The sequence below is a fragment of the Macaca nemestrina genome, chromosome 14, assembly GCF_043159975.1.
Source record: "Macaca nemestrina isolate mMacNem1 chromosome 14, mMacNem.hap1, whole genome shotgun sequence".
Taxonomy (NCBI): Eukaryota; Metazoa; Chordata; class Mammalia; order Primates; family Cercopithecidae; genus Macaca; species Macaca nemestrina.
The window spans coordinates 784,124-802,953 of NC_092138.1; the positions used below are offsets into that span (position 1 = coordinate 784,124).

Sequence of the window (18,830 nt, forward strand, 5' to 3'; positions counted from 1 at the left end):
ATGTTACTGCTTAATGGGTAGAGTTTCTGTTTGGGATAACGGGAAAGTTCTGGAGGTAGAGGGCGGCAACGGTTAAACAATGTTAATGTAATCAGTGCCACTGAATTACACGTAAAAGTGGTTAAGATGGTTACAATCTTATTTATATTTACCACAATTAAAAAACCAACAACACACAAACGACAAACCTAGAGTGGCTCCAGTCATGTCTGGCCCAGCAGAGGTGGGGCCTGGAGAACATGCTGCACCCCTGCCCTGCCCTCCCCTCAGGGCCCCTCACAACAGTGCTACACACCCTCCTAGTCTTCCACCCAGAAGCCCTAAGCCCTACATTTCCTCTTTGTTAAGAGTTTTGTCCAGGAATCTCAGGGCCATATGTCTTAGGGAGACTGGGATATCCCCCAGTGCTAGGGGTGAATCTTGATTCTCACAGACCAGGTAATTTCAAATGTTTTGTTCTCAGGGACCATTTACACCCTTCAGCATTACTGAAGACCCCAAAGAGTTTTATATATAAAATACATATATAAATATATATTTTTAAAATACAGATATATAAATATATAAATATATATAAAATATATCTATATTTTAAAAATATATAAAATATATTTATATATGTTTAAATATATCTATATTTTTAAAATATATAAAATATATTTATATATGTTTAAATATATAAAAATATAAAATATACACATTTAAATATACAAAATATAAAATATATACATTTAAATATACGACTATATAGAACATATACATTTAAATAAACAGCTATATAGAATATACACATTTAAATATATATGTAGAATATATATTTAAATATATAGAATATATATATTTACACATATATATACACACACACACACACACCTGACAGAGTACATATATATACTCTTCAGATGACTTTGTGAAGAATTAAGGATATATATATATAAATATTTACCACCAGAAACTGAAACTGAGAAAAATTAAAAAGACAAAATATACAAATACACATTCCATTAGCTGTCAGAGCGAGGTCATCATCATCCATCATGTAACCTCTCGACAAGGTCACCGCACACTAGTGAGAGAATGCGAGTGGAAAAGGCAGATAGCAGCTTAGCATTATTTAAAAACAGTTTTACCCTGTGAACCTCCTGAAAGGGTCTCAGGGACCTGAGCCCTCAGCCACATTTTGGGAACGGCTGGTACAGACCGGTCACGGTATTTACTTCTGCTCCTATCAAACTGCAGGAACGGGTGTGTTATGGAACTATAGGGCATGATAACTGAACTTCAGTGAAAGGTTTCTCAGTTTTCCTCAGTTTTAAATGAGTTCACTTTTTTCCGTATCTGACACAGTCGTCTTTGGGTGACACTCAGAATGGTAAAAGTCACCTTGAGACCCAGGGATAAGGAAGCCTGAGAGGACTGGCCAACGTACTGCAAACAGCAAGGAGGAATCACAGCCCCGTGTCCTCACAGTGTAGTTGAGGCAACGAAGGAGTCGACTGTGGAACTGCTCTTGTTGCTGAATCCACCATTCTTTGGCTTTCCTGTGACTTGCAATTCCACACGTCCTAGCTGACACGCGTTCCACGCGCCCTAGCTGACACATCTCAGGACCTAGTCTGCTGAGCGTATTTCGAACCCACGAACCCACACAGTACCTGGCACATTGTAGGAGCGTGATAAATACATACTGAACAAATGTATGGAAAATAAATCCATAAAAAAAACCACCAAGGCTGTTGCAGAAGAAAAATAAAATAAAACAGATAAAATTCAGATTAATTTTATGTTGACAGAAACCCTTGTAGCTCCAAGATTGTTAACATTTAAAATAAAGCTCATTTTAAGCCACACAAAAGTAGCTATATGTGGTACCTGTTGGGGGGACAAGAGTCTAAGAATGGCTTTCCTTTAGTCTAAAACATCTCTAAGCCCAGAGAGCTAGATCTACTCATGCCAAATATGGACCACGTAACCTTCTCAAAGTGGGGGTGCCCTGAGAAACAGCACTTTTTTCCCATTTCCCCTCAGCATGAGGTCCTTTCTCTCATGAAATAAGCACCAAACAGGAGATGTACAGAGAGAAAGCTACAAAACACACTATTTATGGAAAAAGAAAAAAAGACAAATCAAATACTTAGCTTCCAATCAATGTCATCAACTAGGGGCACCATGACCTTGTCAGAAAATATTTAAAACCCCCTAAAATATAATCAAATATAAACTTAAGAAATTTATGTTCAATTCCACTTAAGTTGACAAGATTCTTCCTCCTCCTTGATGAAAGCCTGATAACTATTTTTAATCTACTGAAATGTAATGCTTCTTTGCTTCACTTCCCAGGGTAAGATTGGTCAATTTACCCCAGTGTTTGTGGCTTTTTTTTTTTTCTGAATGTCACAATAAAATACTCTTGTTCCCATCAAGTGCTTATGAGGGAAACAAACGGTATTTTTGCTCCTAAAACCAATGAGGTTTTAAGAAAACTTCCACTAGGAGGAGCTGGCTATTTCTCTGTTGAGTCAGTGGCATTCCACCTCTGAGACAGTCTCATCAAAAACACAGACCTGAAATTGGCAGACAATTTCAAACAAGCCTCATTGTAAACAGAATCTCGGTCTAAGGAATTGGAGGAGGCAACTTCAATCCAGGTGCAGAGTATGTATGTATACTCTTCAGATGACTTTGCAAAGAATTAAGGAAATTGAATCTAGCACGTAACTCTGGGGATTTACTAAGCTCAATTCTCCCACCCAAGTCCCCAGCAATGTGGGGAGAGGAGCTATTCTCTGGACTCGGCTTCAAAGTAAAGGCATCCCTTCACCACCACGCTTGCCTTCGAGGCTGCTAAGACAGAACTGCTCGTTCTCCATCAGAGCACCAAAGAGCCATCACTCGGACTGAAAAACCACCAGCCTCCCCCACGCATTCTGTTACAACGATTACCTCCTTTCCTTGCATTTCTTGTCCTCACTTCACTTACCTGAGAGTAAGACTGTTGGGTTTTGGTTAGACCAGTTAGAAAGTGAGCTGAGGAACACATGAGTTATTAAAATATTAGGAAGTCTTGCCTTGTGACTTGGCTCCAAGTTATTTCTGCCTCTCTCTCCCCTTGATTCCACAGGTAATTTATTACTACCTAAACAAAAACAAGGAACCCATACATTTATCAGGAGTCTATGACAAGAGCTCTGAAAATCACTGCAAATAAAAAGATGACAGTGTTCCCCGCTCTCAAGCAACTTATGGCTAACGAAGAAACTGGGGCCCATAAAGATAGCCCTTCACATCCTGTGGGAAGGGCCGGGAGAGAAGCAAACACGGGGCTGCAGGGAGCATGAGGAAGGGGCATCAGCCCTTAACACCCTGTGGGAAGGGCCGGGAGAGAAGCAAACACGGGGCTGCAGGGAGCATGAGGAAGGGGCACCAGCCCGGCACAGAGGTGGCAGAGGCCCCAGAGAGAAAGGACACTGCGCTAAGCAGGTAGGAAGCATGAGCAGGAGTGAGCTAAAGACATCAAAATCAAATGCAGGGTGCTTGCTGCAATGAACAGCAAGAGTTAAGTTGCCATTTGACCCACGGTTCTCAAACGTAAAAATTGTTGAGAGCTCCCAGTATTATCTAAAGTCATTTTTCTTGTTAAATAGTAACAAACGTAAAACAGTAAAGCCTTTATGCTTGTAACTCTTAAACAATCACAAAACAAAAAATGTACAAATTAAATACCAACAAATCTACAAAATGAGTAAAATTTAAACTGACAAAATTAACTCAGCGTGATCAATGGTGCGGTCATTGAAACTCACTTTGGACTAACCGTGTGGGCTTGGTACTGACAGGCAGGTTCTGTTGACTGGCCAGTACGAACACATGCTGGGAGACAGCGTAATTCACCCATCACCTTCCTCTTCAGAACCTCCGCACAACGGCACTCTCCGACTCAGCTCAATCACCTTGTCTACATGTTCACCTCTGCTCTTTATAACCGCTCCCCATATTCAAAGTAGTGCTCCTTGGCACCAACACAAACACAACTCCAGGCACTGACATTTTAAGATATTACTTAGTTAGAATTGCAGGCATTTAGGTGTGTGGAAACATGATTTTTTTTTAAATTACCATCAAAATGAAAAATAGAAGGTGAAACCTTTGTAGAGAACCACAGCATCCTAATAAATCCCACCTGCCTAATCCCACTCATCTTTTGGGGCCTGCAAGCCTCAGATGGAGTTTAAATAACCGTATGCTATGGGTCACTGAGCTCACATAGGAAGCGTTCTTGTGGTTAGCTTTCAGTACTACATAAAACCAAATATCTTCTTTCCTTTAAACTCTTTGCCCACGTGACTTCCAGTTAAGATGGCACGGTAAATTCGCTCTTTGATGGATTCTCTTTACTCCAAACATACAGCAATGAGAGGGGAAACATAAAAAGAAAAAAGAAGAAAAAAGGAAAAGGATGCAGGCAAGCACACACACAAAATAAACAAACATTTCTATGAAATCAATACAGGACAGAAACACAAAGAGGCAAGGCCCTGAGGACAAAACCTTGAGCAGCCAGCCCCTCCTATGCTAGGATCCAAAAACAGGCCATGAAATGTAGGTTTGGGTCTCAGAAGGGCTGGGGGCTAAACAGAGGCACAAAGGACAGAGTGAGAAACTAGCACCTCTGCTGGAAGGTGGGATGAAGGTGCTGACTGGAGGGCCCCCATCCCGGAAGGAAGGCTCCCAGCGTCCTCGCCTCCCACAGAGTGGCGGTCCCGGGAGGACGGAGGACATCCCGGAAGGAAGGCTCGCAGGGTCCTCGCCTCCCACGGAGTGGCGGTCCCGGGAGGACGGAGGACACCTGCCAGGCAGGACCAGGCGTTCCGTGAAGCAGCCCGTGAATGCCCAGGTAACTAAGCCCCGCTGTGAACGCTGGTTCTGCACCCAGGCTCCAGGGAAGCCAGACAGAGACAAGCGGAATGAGGCTACACAGGGGAGAGTGTGCGGAGAGGGAGAAAGAGGTGAAAAATGACGGAAGGAGTGAAAAGTTTTTAAAACCTCATTCAAAACATGTCATTTAACCAAAGTTCTAAAGTACATGAAGAAATAAATGCAACTAACAATATCAGACATTAGATCACAAATTCACTTCAGATGAAGTTAATCAGTCCAACAAATAGGTATATTTAGATGCTAAAAAATCCTAACAAAGTATACTTAAGATACTAAAATAATCCCAACAAAATATATTTAAGGTGATTTTAAAAACCCACAAAAATAAGTATATTTGGGGTGCTTTTAAAAAAAGCTAATTAAAAAATAAGAAAGTGTAAATTGAAAAGGCAGAATTAAAAGATGGCTAAAAAAGAATCAACTGCAAAGTATGTAAATGAGGACTACGGTCATTAAAACCTAAAAACTCAGTGCAGAATATACTAAGACAGTAGACTGGAGAGGAAGCTCTCTGTCTCGACGAAACACAGCACATCCCCGATCTACAGCGCCACAGCTCGGGAGCCCAGCTGCCGGCCCCACAGCCCGGCCTCGCTCAGGCCCGGCCCGTGGCCTTTTGATCCCACAGGTGACTGAATGGGTCAGATCCGCACGTCCAGGCTGTGAGTCCCACTGGCATTTTGCCTCTCCCCTACCAGTTGGTGGATATAAGTGAAGCGACTTTCGTCTTATACAACCCCTGCTGAAAAAGCAGACCCTGAAATGCTTCTGGCAACAGAGTGGTCCTCCTTGCAACAGATAACCACTCTGGATTTAAATTTATCTTCTTTGCCCACCACACTTCTCCAGCATCACCAAATGTGGACTTGACTGGATTCCTTATTCACCATCATGGTATCACAACCAACTTCCGACCAAGGAGTAAAGCAATGGGCTCCTGCCAAAAGGGTCTGTTGTCAGCTAAGTTACTACTAGCTGCTGCGTGAACTCGATGGCTTTCACCTGTATTCCTTCATCACTTCCAAATTTCTCTACTACGTATTTATTTCATCCTACTGCATCTTCTCTGAAGCTTAAACAGGAAACAAACATTAACATAAAGGAAAAGATAAACAAGAACCATACCCTGCATTATGTGGAAAGGAACTTTGATTTGAGGAATCACAGATGAAAAACAATTAAAAAATCTTGGAAAACTGGTAACAATACACATCAAAATTGTTTGGATAAAGAGTCACATTTTTTTTCTTTAAAAGGTTAGAAAACCTCTCACTTAGGTTTCCCTGGAAAGCAGAGCTCAGACAGGTTAGAGAAGGTAAAGACCCTAATTCACCCCCTCATTTCCAAAGACAGAAAGCCTCTCACCAGACCAGCCATGTGATGCCCTCCAGGTGGTGTGCCTGGCAGCTCTGCAAGGGGACCCACAGGACACAGGCCCTGGAACCAGCCGCTGTGCTCTCAGAACCTCTCCAAAGCTGAAGCTATGCTATGGCACAAGAGCACCACCTACAGAATTCCAAGGGACAACTTAGTCCATTTATTGAAAAATATGACTGTGGAGGGATGAACTCCACATCATTTCCATCTCGTTGGCTGTGTCTCTTTCTCTTTTAAAACTAGAACCCTTGCCAAGACTCCTGAAAAAGCAGCAATATGCCTTCTTATTCTCCCATTTTCACTTTAATTACCACAGTAAAATGAATCTCTCTCTTCCTATCAAGCTTTGGCTATCTTAATGAATACTGCTATTTCTAGATCCCTCTTCCCCTACCTGTTTTCCAAAGGGCAGAGAAAACCTCTAGGGGAGTAGCAGTCCTAAAGGGTCTGGGAGGGATGTATGTCAAGTCAATCATTCGGTCCAATTTTAAACCCTATGAAGCACAGTGCTGAGACGGGGGAACTGTTTTTACAAACTCACTGAAAGATGATTACAGCAGTCCCTTTCTCCTTGCGGAGCTTAAGATGAGCACACAGGTTCCAAACCAGCACAGCTGGAGATCAGATGATCTGTTAATAAAATAGAATACAGAAGAAAATACATAGGTGTAAGGAAAGACGATTTACGGGATAAGTAACACTGGGGAGAGCTGATTGCTTCTGCTGTGCTGTGTACTAAATATATAGAATATAACTGAAGGCAAAGAGCGGGGTCTTTCTGGAGCCCTTCATGCCTTACATGAAGCCCCTAGGTACTGCCAAGTACAGTTCAGGTGACACAGACTCACTTGAACAACTCACATGCATTCCAGCCTGGTTATCATGTAGCTTTGCTATGTCTTATTGGTCTGAGAGGGACACTCTGGGAACCATTATCTGTCACCCTCTCTCATGCCTTAGTCATAATTAAAAAGCTGCAGCTTTTGTTTCTGCCAGCGTCTGCACCAGTACTAGTCCTGTCATCCAGTACTGGTCAGGGACCCGTCGCAGCGAGCGCACTGCAGGCCAACACGAGGCGAGCCTGGACAAAGCACACTCCTGGACACTCGGCAAGCACTCCAGAGATCAGCCACCGGAGAACTTTGAGAGTGCACATTGATTACTTTGGAAATCATAAAAACTTCAAAACAGCAAATGTGTCTATACTGTTTCAATTATTTCACAGAAAAAAAAGATACTTCAGAAAAATTCCAATCATGATTCCCTAGTGCATAAACTGCTGAGCTAAGTGTGCAGTTCGTACTCTGCCAATGCCACACAGCAAGGCAAGGAGCAGCCGGCAGAGGATAAATCCAACTGAGCACAAAAACCTCCAGAAAGGGACCTGCTGAAAAAGAATGAGGTGATACACGGACAAATTCTAAGATGAAGGGCAACCTAGGTATTTAACATAGGTAAAGTAGAAAAAACCCAACCTGGGGATTCAGAGGCCCACAGCATTTTTTAAAAACATAATATTGAGATTTAGTTGACTAATATAAAATGCCACAATGTTAGAATACACTAACAGGGGTCTAGCAAAAATTTCATAATCCTGCTCGATTTGGCCCAATTGTGGACCTCACTAGAACATTAGGTGTAGTGGAGAGGAGCAGTTACCTCTCCAGCATCCGTTCTCCACCCTCCCCCTTCTTAACGAGACTGGAAACTTGCCAGTCAGCATATTTGAGTGGGATAAGAATGGGCTCTGATTAGGTTAAAGCAGGGCTCATCAGCCAGAGGGGACCCTTGACAATGTTTGAAGACATTTTTGGCTGTCACAGCTGGGAGGAGGATGTCACTGGCACCCAGTGGGCGGAGGCCAGGACCACCACTGAACACTTACCATGCACAGGACAGTCCCCCCCAACAAAGAATTAGCAGCCCAAATGTCACCACCTCATTCCCACACTAGCACATGGGACCTGTGGATATCACTTCACGTGGCAAAGGAATGACTATTACCGTGTACAACAACTACTACTACAAGGCGGTCACGCTCAGGATCCTGAGAGAAGGAGCGTGTCCTGAATATCAGGCTAGGGTAGGCCACATGCATCCCTATGAGAGAGGCAGCAGGAGTTGGAGACAGACACAGAGGAGGCAGCAACGTGAAGACAGAAGCAAAGATTGGAGGGATGCAACCACAAGCCCAGGAATGCCATGCTGGCCGCCAGAAGTGAGAGGAAGCAAGTGTCCCTAGAAGGAATGTGGCCCTGTCAGGTTTCACACTTCTGGCCTCCAGAATTGCAACAAGATAGAATTCTGTTCTCTTGTAGTAATTTGCTACAGCAGCTTCTGGAAACTAATATAGCATCCTGCAAGGAGGTGTATGAATTTGCAAATTACAAAAAGGGAAGCACACTTACATCTTGCTTTTTTTTTTTTTTTTTTGACCTAAAGATTCCCTTCTACCGATATACCAAAGGTTTCCACATTAGGAGTTTCTTCTACTGTCAAAATCCCCAAGGAAAAATATTATTAAGCACTTTGGCTGCTGAATGCACACCTTAAAATTTCATCACCAGACTCACCAACCACCTTCCAAAGAATAGCTCCTTCCCTCTTCCATCAATCCGTTTTTTTTTTTTTTTTTTTTTGAGATGGGGTCTCGCTCTGTCCCCCAGGCTGCAGTGCAGTGGCGCGATCCTGGTTCACTGCAAGCTCAACCTCCTGGGTTCATGCCATTCTCCTGCCTCAGTTTCCCAAGTAGCTGGGACTACAGGCGCCGCCACCACACCTGGCTAAAATTTTTCGTATTTTTAGTAGAGACGGGGTTTCACTGTGTTAGCCAGGATGGTCTCAATCTCCTGACCTCGTGATCCGCCCGCCTTGGCCTCCCAAAGTGCTGGGATTACAGGCACGAGCCACCGCACCCAGCCCCACCTCCTCCTTTTTATTGAGGCAACAAAGCAACATTTTAACCCATTTTATGTACCAACTACATTTATTTAATTTTGGATTATTTACTAATAAAAAGTTTTCATTGCTCAATGATGTATTTTTCTATTTGTAGAAAGTATCTGGACATCTTAGGTTGGGATGGAACACATCATAACTCTTACCACTGAAGTTAACAGAAGTCAGCCAGCTGCAGTGGCTCACACCTAGAATCCCAGCACTCTGGAAGGCCAAGCAGGTCTGCTCGGTTGAAGGGCTTCTCTGTAGTCTAGCGGCCTCTGTTGCCTCTTGAGGCCAGGAACTCGAGGCCAGCCTGGCCAACGCAGTGAAACCCTGTCACTACTAAAAATAGAAAAAATGAGTTGGGCGTGGTGTCGCACGCCTGTAATCCCAGCTACTCGGGAGGCTGCAGCGAGAACTGCTTGAACCCGAGACATGGAGGTTGCAGTGAGCTGGGAGATCGCGCCACTGACCTCCAGCCTGGGTAACTGAGTAAGACTGTCTCAAAAAACAAAAACAACAAAAAAATTAACAGAAGTCATTTTTCATTTTCTAGCTTTTCACTTACTGGCAGGATTCTTAGAATTAACATCATTAAGTGAGGGATAGGCATATTTATTTCATCTATAGCTAATGCCTGGGAAGTAGCTTGGTTTCTTCACTCTCCTTATTCACACCTTGCTTTGCAGGAGTTATCAGCTAGAAATCGGTGATCAGCATAGCCCTTCACTGCCCAGCAAAGGTGTGGAGGTGAGGGTACAGAGAGATGAAGAACCTTACAGAGACCATCCATCCGGTTAAAACCCCAACAAGAACAGACCCCGCATCCCCTGGCACCTAGACTAATATTCTACCCGAGGTTATATGAAGGAATTAAGGACAAATGTGATCAATAGAGCAGCAGAAAACAGCAGAATGCTTTTTTGAGAAAAGATGAAATGATGCAGGCCTTCTTTAGCCGAGACAAGGGAAGGGTGGTGAATGAGTCACTAAATGCCTGCCGGTGAGGAAGACACTGACTGACTGAAGGGTAGCCCAACATGGAGTTATTTTGCACTGATTATCAGACCTTGGTTTTCTATCTTTTTGTGTCTCACAACTCAAAGATAGAGACTTGAATTACATAAGACTCCCTTGCACTAGATTGTGCTTGGCACTGTATTTCAGCTCTAGAACAGAAATCCACTCAAGTAGCACAAGTCAAATGGGGGAAGAGGTGTTATGAAAAGGCTATGACCAAAGATCTCATGACCACCACCCAAGGAAAGTAAAGGTTCAGCTGGTCCAAACAGGAAGTGGAACTAGAAGCTCCTGCCACTACATCTCAGGGTGTCCACACGTCTGCTCGGTTCAAGGGCTTCTCTGTAGACTAGCTGCCTCCGCTGCCTCCGCTGCCTCCGCTGCCTCCGCCGCCTCTGCTGTCTGCAGCTTTCTTAGTTCCCCCAGCTTGCACATCTTTTATGCTGTAGTTCAGAACATGCTACAATTCTATATGAAATTTCAGCCCAAGAACTAAACATTATCTAATCAGCTCAGTAGCTCAAGGTCCCCATTCTCAGGGAAGAGGATGTGATTGGCTCAATCCAGCCAATAGAGCCTTTAGATTGTTTCCTATGGGTTCAGGTGCTCATCCCACAAAGATTGGTGGTTGATGAGTACTACTGTCTGGGCAGACACTTCAAAACAGAGTGTAGCAAAGAGGAAATGATTGGCACATGCATAGAGGAACTCAAGAGTGATATGGCTGTTTCAGTTAAGGCTACCCAGAAAGACTGTATCACTGTACAATTTGTGATCTTTGGACAAAGTGGTCATAATTTGCAAACAGACAGTAGGAACCATTTTAATTTTTTATTTTTTTATTATACTTTAAGTTCTGCGATACATGTGCAGAACGTGCAGATCTGTTACATAGGTATACACATGCCATGGTTTGCTGCACCAATCAACCCGTCATCTACATTAGGTGTTTCTTCTAATGGTATCCCACCCACTGACAGACCCCAGTGTGTGATGTTCCCCTCCCTGTGTCCATGTGTTCTCATTGTTCAACCCCCATTTATGAGTGAGAACATGTAGTGTTTGGTTTTCTGTTCCTGTATTAGTTTGCTGAGAATGATGGTTTCCAGCTTTATCCACGTACCTGCAAAGGACATGAACTCACCCTTTTTTATGGCTGCATAGTATTCCATGGTGTATATGTGCCACATTTGCTTTATCCAGTCTATCACTGATGGGCATTTGGGTTGGTTCCAAGTCTTTGCTATTGTGAATAGTGCTGCAATAAACATACGTGTGCATGTGTCTTTATAGTAGAACGATTTATAATCCTTTGGGTATATACCCAGTAATGAGATTGCTGGGTCAAATGGTATTTCTGGTTCCAGATCCTTGAGGAATCTCCACACTGTCTTCCACAATGGTTGAACTAATTTACACTCCCACCAACAGTGTAAAAGCAAGGAACCATTTTTAAATTTCCTTCTAGCTCCAGTGTCTATAGCAAAATGTTACTACTTTTGGCTTGTACTGTCAGAAATTTATCATTTGTCCAGAAGTGTCTCCAATTAGCAGACCAACAAGGAAATCTCGAAAAATGAAATGGACTGATACACAGTATGGGCACTGACTTGCCATTATTTGGTGAAGGGAAAGGAGGAAAGGGATAAGGCGAGGATATATGCAGTCCCTACCTAAGTAGGAATTCTCTGAACTATATATGATACAAGTCCAGCAAAGGACTGGAATTAGAACTAGTTCCTCAAGTAATTTTTAAACATAAACGTGGTGGCTCATGCCTGTGATCCCAGCACTTTGGGATTGCAAAGGCTGAGGCAGGAGGACTGCTTAAACCCAGGAGTTTGAGACCAGCCTAGGCAATATACCAAGACCCTGTCTCTACAAAAATAAATAAATAAATAAATAAATAAATAAATAAATAAATAAATAAATGAAAAGTAAATTAGCCAGGCATGGCTGTGTGTACCTGTACTCCCAGATACTCAGGAGGCTGTGGCAGGAGGATCACCTGAGCCTAGGAGGTAGATGTTGCAGTGAGCTATGATTGTGCCACCGCATTCCTGCCTGGATAACAGAGCAAGACCCTATCTCAAAAAAGTAAAATAAAATAAAATAAAATAAAATAAAAACAGAAATGCTGCTGGGGCAGGGAAGAGGGGAGAGGGAAGAGTGAATAGGCAGAACACGGAGGATTTTTAGGACGATACAACTATTCTGTATGATAGTACAATCGTGGATACCTGTATATCTGTCCAAATCCATAGAATGTACAACACCAAGAGTAAACCCTAATGTTAACTATGGACTTTAGGTGATGATGATGTATCAGTGCATGTTCATCAGTTTGAGCAAATGCACCACTGTGGTGGGGGATGTTGTGCATGTGAGGGCGTAGGGTAGACAGGAAATCTCTGTACTTGCTGCTCCATTTTGCTGTGAGCCTAAAACTGCTCTAAAAAACAGTCTATTAAAATCAACAACAACTACAAGCCATGGTGGCAGGAACAGGAGGAAGTGTAACCAAACAAAACCCAAACCCAGCTAGGTGGTGCGTGCCTGTAACCCCCGCCGCTCAGGAAGCTAAGGCGGGAGGATGGCTTGAGCCCAGGAGTTCAAATCTAGCCTGGGCAACTTCGCAAGACCTCGGTCTCTAAAAAGAAAAAAAAAAAAAGAATGCAAACCTACTTTATGCACTCTCGGCATAAGGACCATAAATAGGAGGAGCAGAGAGAAGGCAAGAGTGGGTCTCAGTTACACCTGGCAGGAGCCACAGCACTCACACCCTGTCTGATGACATTAATCAGTTCCCTGAATTAGTTTCACTAAAATCAGATAGCCAGGTGCTTGGTTTCTCCAGACAGTGAGCAAAGTTCCTATTCCCTGTACTATGAGGTATCATCTGCTTCCAAGTCCAGTGTCTGAACTCTCCAACCACCAGGAAACCAAATACAAAACCTCTTCTGGGGTCTCCCCCAACTCAACCACCAGGATGATACGAATTTTCAACGTCAACTAACAATGTCAGATGGGAGACTGCCTCTCACATTCAAGACATGAAGTTTTTTCTGTTGCTGAGTTTGTTATTAAATATGTTTTCATCCTGACTTAGACTGCAGAATATCCTAACAGTACCTCTGGTTTCCTGTGTTAATTCAATGAGCCAACTTTTCTCTAACCCCTTCCTCTAAATAACAGATAATCCTGTTCTGGTCACAGGGTGCTTGGTCTCTCTCTTGTCCCTTGCCCACCACATCTTCAAGACCACTTATTTAGGGGCAGGGCAATCTCTAGTAATAGCCTGATTATTTCTATGTATACCAGCCGAAGCCTTCATAAAGTGATACTACTCATTCCCTGTCATACCCCAATAACTATATTTGGTCTGGCAATCCTCAGGTTTTACCACATTGATTTGAGTCGGATCTCAACAACAACAACAACAACAATACCAACAAAAATCAAAGAAAGTGTATGAGTCCTTTTGCCTACTAACCGTGGTTAAAGATCTGAAACATTTTCCATGGGCTTAAAAAGCATAATTATCGGTTCATCAACTGGTACAAAGTTACAGTTAGACAGGAGGAAAAAGTTACTGTATTCTATTGTACAGTAGGGTGACTATAGTTAACCTTCTTCCCATTTGCCCAGAGAACACTTGCCCACAGTGCATGCGGCTGCAGCGTCTACTATGAGACAGCTTTGCTCGCTTTTACTACTATTTTTGCAAGCTCTAGTGCATTGAATTTGGAAATAAAAAACACCATTTTATTTATAACATTCTGTTTTTAGTATTGGTATTTCCATTCACAAAATACAGTAATTCTCAATCGCTGAAAATATCAAATCCTAGAAAATGCAGCATTCCTATGCATGATGGTAACATTGTTCTTGAACAGTTATTGGCCAAAGATCCATTTCAATTCAATTTTTCTGAAATAGACGATTCTGATGATTCAGACGATTCTAACGTTAGTTCTGTTTAGAAATAACTCGGTTTTTATATTGTGTTTTCACATTGAAAATCAGTCAGATTTGCTTCAGCCTCAAAGAGCACGTTTATGTAAAATTAAGCGAGCGCTGGGTGGTGAGCTGCACCTTTGTTCCTAAATGGGAAAAGGGTTAAACATAATGTATGCATATTTCAAAATAACTGGAAGTGAGGATTTTGAAAGTTCTCATCACAAAGAAACAGTATTTCAAATGATGGATATGCTAATCATCCCAATTTGATCAGTACATAATGTACACATGTATTGAAACATCACATTGCACCCTATAAATATGCACAATTATTACATGCCAATTAAAAATAAAATAATTTTTAAAAAGAAACACATAAACTTTCCAAATTTACAGAAAGATACCAGGAACATCAACAAACTCCAAATAAGATAAATGCAATGAGATTCACAAACAAAAACACTGTAGTAAAAATGCTGAAAGTCAAGGACAAGGAGAAAGTCTTAAAAGCAGAAATAGAAAAATAGCCCATTACTTACAAGGGAACCCCAATAAGATTAACAGATGACTTCTCAGCAGAAACAAAAGATCCCAGAAAAACATGGGAAAACATATTCAAAGTGCTCAAAAGAAAAAGTTGTCAGCCAAGAATCCCATATGCCCCAAAACCACCTTTCAAAAATGAAGGTGAAACAAAGACTTTCCCAGATAAACAAAAACTGAATTTGTTGCTAGAAAACCCACTTTGCAAAAAACAGCAAATACCAGAAGGTAATTTGAATCCACACAATAAAAGAACACTGGTAAGATAATTATGTAATTATAAATGCACATTTTTTCTCTTATTCTCATAACTCACATAAAAATGAATTGCATAAAATATGTACACACTGTACTGCTACGCCTATAACATATAGAAAGCTATAAGATATGTAAATATATTTGCCAAACCCCGTGCAAATGAGTTAAACAGACAAGTTGTATTGGGCTAAGGAAGTAACTATACATGTTAAAGTGATACATAAAACACTGTTGAATTAATAACAGTCAGAGAGGTAATATGTATAACAATAATGCCACAAAAAAGGAAGAGAAGGGAGTAAAGCTATGCAGATGATCCATAACTTATGATGGTCAGACTTGCCACTTTTTTGACTTTACAATGATGTGAAAGTGATACACAGTCAGTAGAAGCCATACTTCAAATTTTGAATTTTGCTCTTTTCCCAGGCTATTGATATGTGATACCATAACTATTGATAAAACAACTAGAAAAAAGATCAAGAAAATAGAATACTTGAATAACACTATAACCAAGTGACCTAACAGACATTTACAGAACTCTCCACCCAACAACAGAACATACATTCTTCTCAAGTATGCTCTTCTCACAATGCTGGGCAGTGACAGCAAGCCACAGCCCCCAGTCAGCCCAGCAATCACAAGGGTAAACAAGCAACAATCTACAGTGTACTGTGTTGCTAAGCAATGATGTTCAGTACATTAGGTGTATTAACTGCATTTTGACTTACAATATTTTCAACTTATGATGATATAACTCCATCATAAGTAGAGAATAATATGTGCAGGACGTAAGTCGAAAATCATATGTATAGGAGTAACATTTCTATATATCATGGTAACTAAGCTAGTATAAGTCTGAAGCTTATTCTATGGCAAACTCTAGAGCAACCACTAAAAAAATACTCAAAAAGAAGAGTGAAAACATCATTAAAGAAATTGAAATGCTACATTATAAAATATTCACTTACAGGCATGAGTCACTACCTGTAATCCCAGCACTTTGAGAGGCCAAGACAGAAGGATCACTTGAGCCCAGGAGTTTGAGACCGGCCTGAGCAACAAAAAGTCTCTACAGAAAATCAAGAAATTGGCTGGGCATGCTGGCTTACACCTGCAATCCCAGCATTCTGGGAGATGGAGGCAGGCAGATCACTTGAGGCCACGACTTAGAGACTAGTCTGGCCAACATGGTGAAACCCCCCATCTCTACTAAAAATACAAAAATTAGCTGGGCATGGTGGTGCATGCTTCTAGTCCCAGCCACTCAGAAGGTTGAAGCATGAGAATAGCTTGAGCCTGGGAGACAGAGGTTGTAGTTAGTCAAGATCACACCACTGCACTCCAGCCAGGGTGACAGACCAAGACTCTGTCTCAAGAAAAAAAAAAATCAAAAATCGAAAAATTAGCCAGGTGTGGTGGCTCATGCCTGTGATCCCAGCTTCATGGGCAGCAAAGGAAGGAGAATCACTTGAGCCCAGGAGGTCAAGGATGGCAGTGAGCCATGTCCACACCACTGCACTCCAGCGTGGGCAAGAAAGTGAGACCCTGTCTCAAAACAAAAAACAAAAAACAAAAACAAAAACAAAAAAACAGACAATATTTACTTAAAACAAAAGAGAGTTATAAAAGGAAAAACAGAGTTACAAACAAAAAGGACAAGAGATATACAGAAAACATAAAGTAAAAGTTTAGACATAAAGCCAACCATGTCAATAATATCATGGATGTGAGTGGAATAAACAATCCCACCAGGCTGGGCTCGGTGGCTCACACCTGTAATCCCAGCACTCTGGGAGGCCAAGGTAGGTGGATCACCTGAGGTCAAGAGTTCAAGACCAGCCTGGCTAACATAGTGAAATGCTGTCTTTACTAAAAATACAAAAATTAGCTGGCTGTGGTGGCGACCGCCTGTAATCCCAGCTACTCGGGTGGCTGAGGCAGGAGAATCGCTTAAACCTGGGGGGTGGAGGTTGCAGTGAGTGGAGATTGCGCCATTGCACTCCAACCTGAGTGACAGATCAAGAGTCTGTCTCCAACAACAAAAAAAATCCCATCAAAAGACAAAGATTGTCAGACTTCAAGAAAACATGATCTAACTATATGCTGTCTATAGAAGACACACTTTAGAGTAAAAAATACAAACAGATTAGAAGTAAAAGGATAGAAAAGATATGTCATGCAAACATACAAACAAGAAACTTATTGTGGCTATACTGATATCAGAAAAAAATAAATTTTAAAACAAAACGTTATTAGAGATGGAGAGGGACATTTTGTTAATGATAAAAGGGTCAATCCATCAGGAAGATATAACCATTATAAACACACACAACTAAGGACCAAAATTCATGAAGCAAAAATTGACAGAAACAAAGGGAGAAACAGATAATTGAATATTAATAGCTAGAGACTTCAAACTGTCATTTGCAGTGATAAACAACTAGAAAGAAGATCAACAAGAAAACAGAACACTTGAATAACACTATAAACCAACTAGATCTAACGTACATCTGTAGAACTCTCCACCCAATAGAATATACATTTTTCTCAAGTCACATGGAATATTCTCCTAAACAGATCACATGCTAGGCCATAAAATGAATCTTCATATATTTAAAAGAACATTAGTAATATAATACATGTGCTCTGATCACAAAGAAAGAAATTAAAAATAAATGCAGGAAGTTTCAAAGGAAATTCACAAATGTGGAAACTGAACAAGGCACTACTACATAACCAGTGGGTCAAAGGAGGAAAAACATGCTTTGGGACAAAGATAAGCTGCCAGTAACTGATCCTAAAGAGAGGATTATAGAAAAGCTGCCTGACAGAAATTCAGAATACCTGTTTTAAGGACATTTGGCTAACTTCAATGAAGTAGAGAAAAACAATTCAGAAATTCATCAGAGAAATTTAACAGAGAGATTGAAATAATTTTTAAAAATCAAACAGAAATCCGGGAGCTAAAAACTACAATGAACAAAATAGAAAATCCAATAGAAAGCATCAACAGCAGAATCATTCAATTAGAGGAATATCAGTGAACTCAAAGACAGGTTAATTGAAAATACATCATTAAAGGGGAAAAAGGAATGAAGTTACAGGATTTATGGGTAACATCTAAAGAGCAAATATGTGGGTCACTGGTGTTCAAGGGGGAATCTTGAAAAAGAGAAAGCAGTAGAAAGCTTATTAAAGAAATAACAACAGAAAGTATTTCAAACCTGGAGAAAGCTATAGCTATCCAGATACAGGAAGATCGAAGGTATCCAATCAGATTTAATCCAAATAACACTACCCCACAACATATTAGAATCAAAATGTCAAAGATCAAACACAAAGAGAGGATCCTGAAAGCAGCAAGAGAAAAGAAGCAAATAATGTATAAGGGAGTACTAACACGCCTAACAAGAGACCTCTAAGCAGAAACATGGTAGGCTAGGAGAGACTGAGATAGTATCTTCAAAGTCCTAAAGAAAAAAAAATTAAAACTATCAACCAGGAATACTATACCTACCAAAGCTGTACTTCAGAAATGAAGAGAAGAATAAAGACTTCTGGACAAACAAAAGCTGATGGAATTCATCAGCACCAGACCTGTCTTACAAGAAATGCTAAAGGGAGTTATTCAAGATGAAAGAAAAGGACAGTAATGAGTAACACAAAAACATCTGAAAGTACATAACTCACTGGTAAAATCAAGTACACAGTCAAATTCTGAAGACTCTAATAATGTAATGGTGGTATGTAAGTCACATTTTTTTTAACGAAGGTTGAGACAACACAACTAA

At 41.2% G+C, this 18,830-nt stretch overlaps 1 protein-coding gene across 11 annotated transcripts in view; it reads right to left on the reverse strand.

Moving 5' to 3' along the window:
• Nucleotides 1-18,830, reverse strand: part of LOC105498944 (FA complementation group C) — a 217,055-nt gene that overhangs the window by 165,498 nt on the left and 32,727 nt on the right. The window contains exon 2 of one of the 11 annotated variants that reach the window (XM_071078748.1): nt 6,857-6,945. The exons of the other annotated variants lie outside the window; for them this stretch is intronic. The gene's annotated coding sequence lies outside the window, so the exon portion shown is untranslated. The remainder of the gene's footprint in view (nt 1-6,856; nt 6,946-18,830) is intronic. 11 annotated transcript variants of the gene reach the window in all.